This window comes from Triturus cristatus, chromosome 5_2 (assembly GCF_964204655.1).
Source record: "Triturus cristatus chromosome 5_2, aTriCri1.1, whole genome shotgun sequence".
Lineage (NCBI taxonomy): Eukaryota > Metazoa > Chordata > Amphibia > Caudata > Salamandridae > Triturus > Triturus cristatus.
In genome coordinates this window covers 616,519,489-616,535,555 of record NC_140588.1, presented here as the reverse complement: position 1 = coordinate 616,535,555, position 16,067 = coordinate 616,519,489, and the positions used below count along the sequence as shown (strand labels likewise).

The 16,067-nt window shown below is 43.7% G+C and overlaps 1 long non-coding RNA gene across 2 annotated transcripts in view; it reads left to right on the top strand.

Moving 5' to 3' along the window:
• LOC146829076 (uncharacterized) overlaps window positions 1–16,067 on the top strand; it is a 249,189-nt gene that overhangs the window by 136,098 nt on the left and 97,024 nt on the right. The window lies entirely within an intron of this gene.

Below are 16,067 nucleotides of genomic sequence, written 5' to 3'. Positions count from 1 at the left end.
CAACACTCAGGTACGTTACGTATGTTTTATTTTTAATAGTTTTAATCCCCACCCGCGGCCCCCACCCCCTCCCTCGAGCATGCCGGCCGCCGCTGGCTGGCACCCTGTGATCTGTAGCAGAATCTCCAGCAACACTTATAGGACCATATATATATGGGCGAGTTGAAGATAAGGGGGTCTCTGCAGCCTTTGTGAGTATCCGTCAGCGTAGTTGTGCCCAGTGTGGCGAGCCTACTTGCGCGGCGTGGCTGTGTCTTGCGTTGTAAAGGTACGGAGGTCATTATAGGTTTAGGGCTTTTTGCTGCACTAGAACTTTGTAGCTGTGTTCAGTTGTGTGCTTCCTACAGCGTTACCCTTTTTTAGCTGCAAAACAAAACACTTTTCCTTTCTCAGTGTGAATGTCTGGTTTGATATTTAAGTGGCAGCGCCTTGTTAAAAGACAGGGTAATGGAGGGTACGTGAGCTAGTATGTATGTGCAGCATTATACATAATAAAATAAGCATTGTTCTTTATGTGTGCTGTGCAGTAAGATTCAGTGTTATCTGGACTGGTGCTGTGCATATGTTGATTTAGTTGCAGTGTAGCTACAGGAATAATGTATCTCTGTGTTGTATAATAGAAGATAACAGATCTAGTATCATACTGATTCTTGGTACAGCTTAAAGTAAATTAACGCACCTGTGGGGTAATGTAAGCCCCCTTTGGCAATGTGCCAGCTCACTGCGGGTTCTTGGAAAGCTGCTTGCTGTAGGAGTATTAGGGCCCCCTCATCTCCTCTCCATATCTTGTGGGGAGGCCCCCGCCAGGGGAGTGAATTGTGTTACACATTCCAATAACGATGCAAAGATTTGAAAGGAAACTTGCATTTTGCCTATGGAGCCTTCCGTGTATAACTCAACATTTTCCGCGCTTTTGTTGTAATTTGATTTGAAGTAGGGAAAGCTGGTCAGAATTGTAGACCGTGACATTCACATTTGAAGCAATTGAATTTGCCTTCTGTGTTTTTTTATTTGTTAATTGACAGTTATGTCCACTGTTGATGGCGATGTTCACATTTGAAGCAATTGAATTTGCCTTCTGTGTTTTTTTATTTGTTAATTGACAGTTATGTCCACTGTTGATGGCGATGTTCACATGTGAAGCAATTGAATTTGCCTTCTGTGGGTTTGCAGATTGCTTAGGGGCGACATTTCCATAGTTTCAGAGTACTGTAAAATTTGGACACTACAGTAACTGTTTAACATATTAAATACAGTAACATTTGGGACAGTTTTTAATGCGTTTAAATAGTTCAAGACCACACGTTCACAATTGCTTTATAAACCCCCTTCCTTTTTCAAATTTACTTTAAAATGCACCATTTGCCACTGTATTCCTCAAAATTTTCTCTGGGGGAGAAACCCCAAACACCCTTTCTGTTGGTCATCTTTGCGCGCTTCGCAAGCTCGCGATGTAAGACTCATACCCAACTTTTACGCCCTGCCACTTTCAAATGTCACCAGCCGCCACTGTGTGCCTGTGTCATACCTCTCACCTTACCCTCATTTACAGGATGTCACCCTCGTTGGAACCATCTTCACCCCCCCATACAAGGACAGCGCATCCCATGGAGTTCAATGGGCTCCCCCTCACTGCCCAAAAAGGATATTCTCTCATTGATTTCAACGGATCATCCTCCAGAATCACACAATATCACCCTCTTTAGTGGCTCAAAAACCTGAGCGGTATGGTATGTATAACAGTGAAGTTTTTTGCTACCGAAAACGATGGGCTTTGTAAATAGATATCGAACAGTAGAGGAAAGCATACACTACACTGTAACTCGTACCACGGTGTGCACATACTGTAGAATTACTTTTTATAGGAAGAGCCATCCAGCTTATTTTTCCCACACCAACAAGAAAATTGGGCCTCAAGGGCTTCCGTAAAGCACTTTTACTGCTAAAACTGAAATTGCAATCTTCATTTTACAATGGGGCATCAATCTCACATGTTGTCAGCTGAGGTGCAGAGCATTGTCTAGACTCCGCCCCAAGATAATTAGCCCCATCTGCACAGCAGCAGCCCATAATGTGCATATGCACTAAGGCGGGCACACACATGCACACACTTTTTCACCCATCCTCTCAAAAAAGCACATACATACTCACACCCATCAACATGCACGCTCACTCACACCCATCTATTCACAAACATGCACACATACACCCATCACTCACAAGCATTTAAATACACACACTACTCTCATTGGCTGACTTTGTCATAAGGTCATCCAATGAAAGGAGGATCTTCTCTAACTCCTCACATAGTGGACTGCAGACCCGACCCCACTCTGTGACAATGTGTCATTTACAGACCACTCAAATCTGAAGCACCCAGGTCTGGTTGGAGCAGTGATGCTCCCCCTCCTCATGAGGGAGATGCCCTCACAGGACTTTGCTGGGCTGATGAGGTCACACCCTGAGGGCTGTGAAATCTTCAGCCCAGCAGAGATTGGCTCAGGCTGCCAGGCGCCTGCCAATTAGTGCATGCAAAGCACCTGGCTGCCTGATCCTGACAAGGTGAGCATCTGTCACGCTGATCTTTGCCCAGCCTGACAGTAACTCATCACTCATGCTTTAGAAAAGGGTGGCAGCCCCAGAACCCTTAATGCCGGGCCAGCCCACCAGCTGCGGCAGCCTTGTTGACAACTCTGCTACATGGCATGGATCTGGTGTCCAGCAAGTGCTAGTTGTAAGGAAAGTTGTTAAATATATGGTGTGATTGTACAACCTTACTGAGTAATAAACTTACAAACCCATCTTGGTTCCTGTCAGGTTCATTTGCAAGACCTTAGCTCAACCCTGGGTAGCTGTGGCTTTGAGCAGTCAGGCTTTGTCAAAGGTAGTGCAAAGCACTTAGAAGTACCAAAACACCTGAATAAGAAAGAAACACGAAACAAACAAAACACTATTTTATAAAAATAGCTCTTATTTTTCTGAATGTTTAGACACCACTACAAACAAAATCCACAAGAGGGTTCTGGAGATATAAATTATTAAACAAATAATATATTCCTGTTTTTCATTCAAATCACAAACAAGCATTGAGAACGGTTAGTGGTTACATCAAAATCTTTAGAAAACCTTTGTAAAGTTGTATTTGGGTACTCTGGCCCACTTTGGGCAACCAACACTGGCAGGGAGCAAGTCACATGGTCCAATGAGGCTTGACAGGACAGCTACCTTGCAGTCAAATCACTCTCTAGGCCAGCTGCAGGCTCTCTGAGTGAACCACCATTGACATCAAACAAGTGGTCCTGATGCAAGGGATACAGGATGCTGAAGATGCTGAAGGATGCTAAGTATGTTGATCTAGTGACTGGGTCTTCCTGAGGCCACCCCTCAGTCAGCGCACAAGGTTGGGTGACTTTGACCATGGTGTCTCTAGAAGTTCAGTTGCTGTTCAGCCATAAACCAGTTGCCACTGGTCTACTGGTCTCCAGTTACAGCGAAACCAGTGTTTCCCTTTAGCTGGGACTCGTGTCTGTTTTGCAGGTCCAACAGACTCAGGTACAACTTTTGAGCATTGAGACTCGGTTTCCCAGGATGCACTTCAGAATTAAGTGGCCAGTGGTGGTCAATGACTTACAGCTACCAACTCTCCAAGGCAGGCTTCTTCAGCTTCCGTGGTCCTGTAGCTTTAACACAAAGTGCCAACTGACACTTGAAGTATGCTTCTGTCTGGGGCTTGGGGATGACTTTTCCTCCAGCAGGACACGACCGGCACAGTCCTCTCTTTGCTAGCCCAAGGATAAGGATGTGTAGTCCAGTCTTTGGTGCGGCCTCTCTTTGCTGGGTGCAGAGAACAGCAGGGCAGTCCTTCTTTGGCCCTCTCTCTAGTGCAGATGTGGTCTGAGGTCTGGGTGCCATGGGTACCAATTTATGCCCACAACTTGCCCTAAGGAGATGAAGTGACTACTATCCAATGGAAAATTTCAATAATACAGTGGCGCATTTCTTAAGTTGCCATTTACCTGAAAGATACATTAAATTCAACTTGGGTATGAAGTCGAATTTAATGTAACAATTCTTTTGATACCTTGAAGCACAAACTTTGATAGTCTCAGTCAGAAATTGCACAGTTGAATTGTCAGCATGTAACCCTGTATTATGCAATTGAGCTACAAGCATTTCTAAAATAAAAATGACAATTTGGGGTTTTTACTATTAAGATATATAACAACACATGTTCTTCTGGTAATATACAGCACCTTACCTTAGGGCTCAATAGACCTAATTTAGGGTGAACTATATATATTAAAAAGGAAGGTCTGGACATTGCCATTAGTTTAAATGACAAAGTCAAGTTAGCAGTTGGAAAACTGCTCTGCCAATGGTAGACTGAGAGTCTTGCTGTGCCATGTCACCCTGGTGGTGGCACAATAAGGGATTTATAAGTAAGTTAACTTATGGCAGTTGTTGGTGAGCTGATGAGAAATACACGTTCTAAGGGTCAAATCATTCGAACTGAGGTATGTTTAGCAGAACTCAATGCATTCTCAGAGTCGAAAAACCAGCATCATCACTCCAAAACATTGGTGGTGATCATTCAAAAACCTTACACAGGTCCACCGGAGTTCTGTAGCTGTAAATTAATTCCACCTTCCTTGCAGTGTTTTTTCTACCTTCTCCGTTCTGCATCAGTTACGAATTCACAAGCTTAAAATGACTCTCTCTTCAGTGTGAAGAAAATGTCTTTGTTGTCGCCTCGTATTTTTCCTCAATGAGGAAGCTGGAAAATATACACATTTTGTAGGGGAAGTGTTTCAGGTGGAAAATAAGTGGCATATTTCATACTTCTCACTACAGATACCTCATTTTTAGGTTTCGCCTGCACAGCGATTGTGCTCTGCTTGTGAAATCTTTTGTATTTAATATAAATTTTAAAGGGGGCTTACATCCCGCCCTGCCTTTTCATTCATTTTGTATGCTTGCTACTAACTTTTCCTCTGTTTCTATTGGTTGTAGCATACCATTTCCTGTTGTTCTTGGTGTCTTCTTATCAGTGTCCCGAGGCTGAAGTACTTCTTTCCATCTGCTTGAACTTCTTTGTATTTTTTTAAATACCACCCAGCTGCTTTTTTTGACCTACTTCTTGGTGACTGTGCTGCTTATGGAATTTAAATGTAGCATCTCTTTGGTGCGAGTTCTTCACATTCTTTTATATTTGTAGGCATGGGAAGATTTAGGGATTTGCTTACAGGATGTTGAGCCAATGCAGAGACTTGAACCTGGTTCCCCAGCTCTAAAGTTGGCAGCTCTAGCCACAATGCCACATCCTCTCCCCTCTCTCTGAGCATTTCTTACTTCAGCTGTCTGAATGGAGGGCACTTTAAGCAAATCAAGCAGAGGCGTAGCAAGGATGTCATATGCCCTAAATACACTCCGTTTGACTACTTCATAGGGTGCCCAATCATTTCAGTGGATTTGCAAATTACCAAAACAATTGCCTACCAAGTAAACATTATTTTTTTAGATGTTTATATAGCGCAAAATAGACCCGAAGATATCAGGTATCAGATCGCTTTACATGAGCACCAGTTTCTTGAATTTTCAATTACTTTAAGGTGTTTATAACATCTATCCCCAAGACAAGACTTCTACAATGGCTACAGCTGGCAACTTTTAGAACTTGAAAACAACTTGGGGGTTTGGTGTTTTGAATTTGGAAAAATACGTTTACAGCTTTGTCCCCTTTTGAAATGCACTTTGTGCGAGCAGCATCCATCAGAAAGGGCTTTTTCTTCTTGCTTCCCCCATTGTCTTTGCTTCCTCATCATTGGTGCTTGCACTCCTCTCTCCCTGACCCATCCATGGCCTCCGTTCCCCCTCCTTCCAAGGCGGAACTCAACCCTTTTGGCAGATTTGCCTTCATCAGCGGCAGGATCTTGCTGTGAGTGTCAAGAACTTACAGCCTTCAGCAAGAAGTTTGATTTCACCACGTTCTTTGTGGTTTATTGTGTGAAGGAGGGGTAATTGTTATGTATTTATAATGAGTTAAATTCTCATGCTTGCAGTTTTGTAAAATGTACTTTGCGCTTTACATGAGCACCAGTTACATTACACACCCATTTTTAATGTAGGTAGATTAAGGGACTTGCCCAGAATCACAGGACGTTGAACCAAGGCCCAGACTTGAAGCGTGGTCCCCAGGTCTCAAACGCAGCAGCTCTGACTGCTACACCACCTCTGCTCGTCTTTTTAGTATGTTTTCTGGGACAGAGCCAAGAGCACAGAATTCCCTCCAGAAGCTCACCTAGCACTTAGCCTCTTCACTGGTGTTGCTTGTTTGAATCTCCAACAAGCACTCCTTAGGAGTGCATCTGCAGGCCGCCTCTCTCTTTCCACAGATAAAGCTCCCATCTTTTTGACATAATGTACCCTCATCCAATAAACTAATCTCTGGGTCTTTTAAATCATTTCCCTTCAGACTACAGGGATGAACATTAAGGGGCAGATTTATGTTAACTGGCGCATCCCTGCATATCAGCAGGGATGCGCCAATTATTATGCGCCACAGCTGCGCCACCATGGATGCGCCGCATTTATAATGCGGCGCACCATGGGGCAAAAACGGCACAGATGCATGACGCATCTGTGCCGTAAAAGTGGCGCATTGCTGGAGTTGCGTCGCAAGCGCGACGCAGCTCCAGCAATGTTCTGGGGGGCCCTATCTGTACAATGCTGCGTCAATCCTTACGCCTGCTTCAAGCAGGCGCAGGCTTTTGACGCAGCATGGGCCTAAAAGTGACTGAGTGAAATCTTGTAGATTTCACACAGCCACTTTTAGGAGGCGTTCCTGCGCCGAAACGCCCCCACCTGCCCTGGAACGCCTACATGTGGCGCAGGGCTTTACAACGTGACGCATCTCCCAGATGCGTCACGTTGTAAATACCCCGCACCATGGCGCAGGATTTGCGCCGCTGCTGCGTCACAAAAGTGACGCAACGGCGGCGCAAAAGTGGCGCAAGTGCAACATAAATCTGCCCCTAAGTCTTCTGTGCAGAAGCACATAAAGAACCCAGTGGCACGACTCAGCATTTTTCGCTGTGAGATGGCTTTCCAGTAAGAGCAAGGTGCAGCCAGTGACACGCGGCGCAGTCTCACCAAATCTTAGTCCCCGACCGCATCTGCATTCACACTACGGAGTCAGTGGCTGACATGAGCTGCTGATTGATCGAGGAAACCGGTAATTACTGCCCTCTGTAACATGGAGAACCACTGGGTCTGGTAAATGCTGTGTAACATCAGACAAGCCAAGGGGACACATATATGGATTATTTCCGGAGCATGCAATGCAACCAGGCTTATGATTTTAAGTATTTTGTTTATTTTGTATTGTATTAATTGTTTCTGTATAGCCCCAGGACAGTCAGACTGGTGTTTCAGAGTGCTCAGGGGACAGCCATTAACATTTTTTGAGATGTAATCGCCAAACACACAGCTAGTAACATGTAGTGCTTTAAATTGTAGGGTTGTGTGGCGAAATCCTGGCAAAGTTTAAAATCTGCTGCAAGCACTATGAGAATTTACAAAATATTAGGACTGATATCCGTCAGAAACAAAAGGCCAGTTTTTCATTAAATCTGCATGTGCTGTAACAGCAGAGAAGCCTGACGCCACTCTTAAATGGTTGACACAGAGCAAGGAAGAGAGGTGCGCTGACTCATTTGAAAACCATGGCCACCGCTGTCCTCCTTCCAAGATGGAACTCAACTCTTCTGGCCAACTTGCTTTCAGCAGAGGAAGGATCTTGTGGTTAGTGCCCAGAAAGGCTGCTTTACACCTTTATAATAGAGAGCTTCTTTAAACCAAATCAAACCTCTTTCAAACTGTTGACTATTTACCTGGTTCACCCAAGCTGTTACACTGCCCTAAAAATGAAGAGAAAACCACTGCAAAACTCCACAAACAGCCTGTCATTGTTTACAAAAACACAATTTACAGCCTCCAGTAAGTAGTTTGATTTCACCCCGTTTTCTTTGGTCGGTCGTGGAAGGGAGGTGTAATTAGTATGCGTCTATAATGAGTTAAATTCTGATGCTTGCAGTTTAGTAAAATGTACTTTGTGCTTTACATGAGCACCAGTTACATTACCCATTCATTTTTTGTAGTCGCGGGAAAATGAAATAATTTCCCTAGAATCACAGGACGTTAAGTCGATGCCGAGAATTGAACCGTGGTCCCGAAGTCCGAAGTTGGCAGCTCTGATTGCTATACCACATCCTCTTCTCATCTCTTTAGTCTGTTTTCTGGGACAGAGCCAAGAGAACAGAATCCCCTCCAGAAGCTCACCTAGTACTTAGCCTCTTCACTTGTGTTGCTTGTTTGCATTTGCTAACAAGCACGCCTTTACGAGGTCATCTGCAGGCCGTCTCTCTCCTCCCTGTGTCTTGCAGCATCCTCCCGGGTCACATATCATTGCTTCCCCCCTCGTTTTATTTATTTCTATTTCCACAGATACAGCTCCCATCATTTTGACATGATTCGCCCCATCCGATAAACTAATCTCTGGGTCTTTTAAATTGTGTACCTTCAGACTACAGGGATGAACATTAAGGGGCCGATCTGGATGTCGGTCGTAAAGCCTCTGACCACAGGTCGCAAAGGGAAGCAAGGGCGATGCAAAGCTTTAGTAGGATTTATCAAGCTACACAAGGCCACCTTGCGTGGCACTGAATGCCTTGGTAAATCCAGAGTAATGCAACGCAGCGCAAATCGCTGCGCTGTGTTACTCTGCCGTGGAAAGATGTTCCATGGGTGGAGCATGGGTGTTCCCACGCATCTACCCATGGATTCTGAGACATTCCCAGATTTACCAAAACGGGTAAACCTGGGAATGTGTCAGAATGCTACTTCATCCCATCTGAAGCGTAACGTGGAGAAATATCTTTATTTCTCCTTCTTATTTACTCTTTCTATATGTGCTGCATTCTGTAGCACACATAGAAAGAGGAATATGCCTCAGAGGATTGTTTTCGAGCAGGAAAATGGCCCTTCCTGCACAAAAACAATCCTGCTTTCAATGCAAGCACCCTGGCACCATGGTGCATGGGTGCCTGCATTGGCACTAGGCAGCACATTGTGTTCCAGCACTGGGAAATGACAGGAGTGCGCTATTTATTGTTAATTACAGTGAACTCCTGCCCTTTCCCTATCATGTGGCACAGCACAGCAAGGTGACTTGCTGCGCTGTGTGATATCTTAGTAAATATGCCCCCTAATGTTTAACCAAACTGACTGCCCACACTGCAAACCCATTACATTGTAACTATGCAGGTGGAAGACTGCATAAAAAACAATTCCACTATTAGGCTTTCTAGCAAGGATAAAACCCCTAAAGAATCCCACTGCTGATGGTCAAGCACCCCCTGGTGCTTCCACCACCAGTGGAAGGTATGAGAACTCCATCTCATAGCCTGTCCGATGGATTTCTCCACATGGCCATGCTAGCAAACGTGAAGACCCCCTTCCACCCTTGTGTGAGTCTTTCCTGCTTGCCCGCTCCCCACCATGCTCAACATTTGTTATCTTTGCCTGCTTTCCTACTATCCTGGCACGCCCTCTTGCTCTGTCCCCGCACTACAGCTAGCCAATATCCCTGTGGCTACCCAAGGTATGCCTGTCTACCCTCTCTCCTTCTGGGAGCACTGGTCAGGAGAAGGCACCAGTCTTGTAGAGGAGTTTGAACAGTTACAGTACTCTATGCGCTGCTTTACTTGTAATATTCTATACACGAGCTACACTGCTGTCCTTCTTGCACACACTGAGCCGCATTTATCTCCTCGAGGAAACAAAGCATTGTTTAGGCTACAGGTGTGCTCGCAAGGGACGCGCTTAACTTCATGAGGAAATAAAGTCCATTGTTTATGCCACACGAGTGCCTGCACTGAACGTCCTATCCTCATGATTGTCATTTATAAAGAATTTCTTCCCTCTACGCTTCCATGCTGAGAAAAAGAACCATCAGATCAAAATACTAGAATAGATCCAGAACCTATGGGCCCGGCCCTTTCACCAGTCATCTGATTATAGCAGTAGTGATAAAGCTAATAAATTCAGGGTTGGCTGTCGATTTCTTTGCTGCTGTTCGTGCTGTGAGTTCTGTTTGATGGTTTCCTGAAGTAATAAATACCAGGCTCATAGAGAAGTTCAACGTGGGTTTATTCTGTAACAGGGATTCCCAACCGCCATGTCCAACTCCCTCAGCCAAAATCTCTCAACATTCTAAGGTGCACTCCCTGGGGTTCTAACGAGGAACCAACGTTCCGAGAACACAGGGAGGACGGAGCATACATTGGAATGAGCAGAATGGTAAATAGGTGAGTACAACAGAGGTGGAACATTTCCCTTATCTCGGAGACCTTTCTCGTGCCTGGCAGGATCATCGCCAAAATTGTGGCAATGATGAACAGCTTCTCATGCAGTATGGTTTTGAAAGCAGTTTACTACTACGAAGATAAAAAAAAAAAAAAAAACGCAGTCATGCCAGGCACAGCTAGCAACTGATTCAAATCATGGAACCCACACATTTCACCATGTAATGCAAGCATTCCACTACAGCCTCAGCCTGGCCGAAGCTGGCTAACTACATTATAACATTAGCATTCCTCCTCTCCCTTTGAGTGGGACCTCATACCTTTACACAAACATTGGGGAGCTGTCTTTGGTGGACCATGGCAGAAGGGTGGATGATTAGCCCTCTGAGTGTGCGAGATGCTGGAGAGTACAGAAAAATACTACAGGAGTGTGCACTTGCTTCTTCTACATAAAGCTTATCCTTTGCAGTGGGTGGGCAGAGAATCCTCTGCTGGTGACTTCTCTAGTTACATTATTTTAACTCTATGTTCTCTTCAGAATTTGATGAAGCAGATGTTGGGAAAGTAGCAACTAAAGTTTGCAACTACATTTTGTGTAAGAAGTGTGTTAGGGAGAAGGTGGGTGTCAGCACAAAAGTCAGGACTGCTGTTTTGTTTTCCAGGACGAGGTGTGATTGTTAATTTTGATTATTATGAAAATGATGTGTGGTCAGTCCTCAGTTAGGAAAAATAGACCAATGAGGTAATAAGACTGCCTCATTTAAAAGGTTTACTAATACACTTTTATTTACTGAGTACACCCAGGACACTGAATTCATTTATTGAAGAAGATGTAGTAGCACATTTGTTAATGCAAAAAAGAGAGGAAGGTTGGTCAGACCAGCACATGTCCTCCCGTAAAATTACGAATAAATATATATGGTGTACAGTTCCATGGGAGGTGTAATTCTGATCAAATTGTGAGCAAAAAGACCCTTCAGTCCAAAAAAAGGTCCTTTTAGGGATGCACATACCCTCACCCACCAAAGTGGCATGCTTCATCATTAGGTCATGCTCCTTGTTGGAGAGGTGCTACAATGCCCTATGGGCCCCTTGAGGGGGCGCTTTACCATAGATGTTTTCTGTTGCTGACAGCTGGTTACAAAAACCTTTTAGTACCATATTATGAAGCAGATCTTTGGAGACAGTAATGTGTGATAAGAATATGTGAACATATTCATTGTGTGGCATTTTATTGTGGTGGTGATGTTGGTGGGGTAATGTTCTATTTTTTGTGCTGTTGCTTGTTGTGTCATGTTCTGTTTTGTTTTGTTGTGCCTTGTTATGTTTTAACTGTGTTGTTATGTTGCTTTGTGTGTGTTATTTTGTTATGTTGTGTAATTCACTTTAGACATGTCAACAAATATTGCAATATTTCCAGCCAAAAACAGTACATGTTATTACAGTTTTGTGACAAGCAGCCATTTACCATGGTCTGAGATGGAAAAATAGCACTGCCCTGACTCTGCAGCTATTTAAGACACCAATCAGCTCAAAATGTATTGTGCCGAGACTCTGCCTTAAATTAGCACTGTTTTATGGCCAATTCTGTTTAATATCATTGAAGAGAGGGTGGCATTTCCACAGATTTGAATGCTGGTTAGAGCTATGCACGAAAATTTGATCACATAAACAAATCTTTGGTATAATGCAAATTGTAAATCTTGAAACTGTAAACATGGAACGTTCGACAGCACACTTTTGTTGTCATCGGTGAAATAAATGGCCCATGTTCAGATTTCCTTGGACAGTGACAGCACTCAGGCGGCCATGATGTTAAGTGCTAATACATTTTGCAGTAGTTGTTAAAATGGGGAGCTCTTCCTTCTAATGTTATCATGACAAACAGAGCGTTATATGACCATGCCTGAATGCGTCCTGATGTTACATCTTTTTTGTCAACGCAGCAAGGGCAGAATGCCAAAAATGCATGCAGGGAAAACCCCTTTTTGCAGCATCAAAGTCCAGAACTTAAATGTGCTGATGTACTGTAGTGACCAATTGTTTTACCGTGGATGGGAATTGCACTGCCAAACAAGCATTGGTAAATGCAATAGGTTTCACCTATGTGATTAATAATAAGATGTGTTTGTTGTAAGCTGTAGCTTGGAGAGTTGTTGTGCAAAATAAGTTACTGAAACTCCGTTAAAGTGTTATGACTTGTATATTGAGAGAGGACATTTATTTTGCTGTTACTGGTGGTAATATTAAGTGTAGAGATTTGATAAATGGGGGAGGACTAAGAAAAAAACATGTACCCGATAAGTACAGATGAAGCCAGGGACCGAGATTAGTTAAGACTACAACGCGTGTCACGGGCTGCGCCTTGCTCTGACTGGAAAGACTTCTCACAGAGATAAATGCAGAGTCGTGCCCCGGGTCCCTTGTCTGCCTCTACACAGAAGACTTAGGGCCTCATTACGATGTCAGGCGGACTTACGTCCGCCCGACACCGTTGCGGAATCGGGACTGACCGACCTGCGGTCAGCAGTGCCGACCACAGTATTAGGATGCAACTCCACATGGTGCAGTCGCACACTCCCATTTCTCTATGGGACCTTGTGCTGCAGTCGGAAACCGGCCGTAGCGCAAGCCCCTAGATTCAGCTCAAGGCACCTCTAGGCAGTGCTACTAAGGCAAAAGCTAATAAAATATGTTTAAACAAAATCATCATTTAAATCAATCAAATTGCTCATTCCGTGCTCCCTTTTTCTGTCTATTCAGCCTATATAAAAAATGTTATGGTCACTTTCATTACGCCCTGCAAAAATGAGTGCTTCAATTAGGAAATAGTTTATCTTTACGTGAAATGAGTCCTCTGAGTTTCAAGTAAGCAACCAGTGCTCTAAAATCGCCATCAAAAGCAAACCCATCAACGTATGGCAAACCGTAGTTGCCAAGCCATGAAATGGACACTTCCCTAAATGCAATCTAGAGAGGCGCCCAAGAGACATCAACATACAATGCAGTGTGCTTCCCGAAACCGTTCAACCTAACCATAGCTTTTGAATTTGTGGATCAAGACTCTTTATTCTGTAAGAAATAGTAGAGCAGTCCTCTCTGCCTTGTTTCTCCTCCTTCCTAGCTAATGTCAGAGACAATCTGTATCCATGTGCCTTCCTCTGGTCATATTAAAAGTTTAACAAGGATCATTCCGAGCAGTGCTCTTCAGCAATGTTTTAAATGTGCATGCCGGATCATCTCTGCTTTGCCATCGACTTGGAGCAACAACAAACCTTAGTTCCTTATGTTTGCTGTTCTATTTAAAGTCTACCTGTTGTTTGCCACACACTTAACCCGCTTTAATGAATCATGCTAATTTTTGCCTTGTTTAATACTTATACCTTTTTAACAGCTTGATTAATTGTTTTCTAATGCTTGCTATGGCTAGTTGATTGATAATATGTACATTTTCTCATTTTATAAAGGAGAAAAGAGAAACCTAACTAGGATATATGCAGTCTGCAATCTCTCTCACAGAGTACACACACAAAAGCTCAAGTAAATTCAGAGATTATTAACCCTAGAGGAAGAGCTTCTTTGTTTGTTTAACATACATATTGCACAACATTTAGAACTCGAAGGCTCACCTAATTCAACAACGAGAATCCAGATAAAGAGCTCATCAGAGTGAGAAGTTAAATCACTCAGTGCCATGAAGGCTCGTTCAGCTTAATCTGAAAAGACGATTGCTAAGTAGTGAGGCGTGATTTTGGAGGCAAGATCTTCCATAGCTTGTTACCTACCACACTAAGGGGCTTATTTACAAGAAACTGACAGATCTCTGCATTAGAGCAGAGATGCGTCAGTTTCCTTGCACCAGGCAAAGGAACCCTTGCACCACCATGGATGTATCCTATTTACAATACAGCGCACCATGGCGTAAGGATTAACAGATGCGTCAGAAATTCTGACGCTTCTGTCGTGCAAAAGTCACACATTGCTGGAGTTGTGTCGCAGGCATAACACAACTCCAGCAATGCACGGGGAGGCCTATACTTAATACACTGCTTCCCTTCTTACGCCTGCTCCAAGCAGGCGTAAGGTTTTGATGCAGAGGCGTCCTAGAAGTGGTGCAGTGAAATCTTGTAGATTTTACTGTGTCACATCTGTGAGGCTTTCTGCGTGGGAACTCCCACCCTGCATACATTATACCTGACGCAGGTATAATGTGGCGCAGGGCTTTACAAGGTGACGCATCTCCCTAAATGCGTCACATTGTCAATTGGTCGCAACTTGGTGCATTGTGTACACCGCTGATGCGTCACAAAAAGTGACACAACAGAGGTGCAAAAGCTTCGCAAGGGGCTTGTAAACCTGCCCTTAAGTAATTTATCACCCTATCTGGCAGTTTCCAAATTGGAGCAATCCGTTTTGGGTCACTGAAAAAGCGCAATTCTAGTGAAAAATGGTCTTGAATTGCTAGAGGGCATATTGTGTATGGCTTTCCAATTAGGCCAAAAACTTTAAAAACATCTGCTGTTGGATGGGAAACAAGCCAAGAATTCTAGAGACTCTGACAGATGGTCACATTTTCTTAAACCTGCCATGATCCTACCTTTTGGATTCTCAAGTGTTTGTGACTTAGGCAAGTTCATTTGGGTCACGTCTACTTAATAGCAATCAAGCAGGATCCAGTGAGCCTTCGTAGAGACCTAGCACAGAGTCTGACTGATCACGGGTTCATACTGGTATATACAATTTGTCTATGACTTATAAAGAAAGATAAACATCTGGAGTATCTAGTGACTCTGTGTAATGAAATATTTATCACAGTGAAGTAAAGCATTCAAATGTTAAGTTTCATAGAAGTAAAAAAGACTATTCCCTGGAAACCTGCTGACCTCCACTGGGGCTCAGAATGACATAAGTGTCCTGAAACTCAATGCTTGAAAAAAGTTTCAAAACTACAATCTCTGCCTCATCCCTTAACCACTCTAAAACCACCACTTGGTTCAGGTAAGCCTTTCCACCAGCACCAAATCCAGGCTCAGCTGGCACTCTTGATAAAGCCATAATACTGGCCACCGGACTGGCATCGGTGGACGGTGACTACTAGCATTTCCTGCACACCCTCTGACAAAAGTTCCAAATTTCCTATGTATTCCACCCCCTCCCCCCCCCCCAAGTATATCCAAACAAACCAGGAGTGTGGGTTGATATTCCAACTGTAGAGCAGTCATGGATCCTCCCTGTCTATACAGTGGGGCACAGAATTTACTGGTTGCTGAATTGGTGGATCATTCTGAGTTACTTACCTCTGAATGGGGAAATGTACACTAATTGCATGTTTACCCAGTTCTGAGATGCACAAAGTTGGTTTTCGCCCAATTTGCAGCCACAGTTGGCACATGTTTAACCTGACGATTATAGTTCAGGTAAATACCTATGGGATGCATAATTAGACCCCGAGTTGATATCTTGATTTGAGTATAATAGGAGTTTGTGTCTGCACGGGGATTTAAACAGGGTTAGAGTGAGAGCGAGTGTGGTCCTACTGACAGCTCACGTAAAGCTTCCTGTTTTGTGGTGAATGAATTATGTATTATATGCATTTGGTGCTACCTGCTACTAAAAGCGTTTTTAGCTCTTTGTCAGAGCTTTGTTTTTCCACAATATCCATTTCTCTTTATGTTTTGTGTATTGTATCTGGCTGAAGAGAGTGAT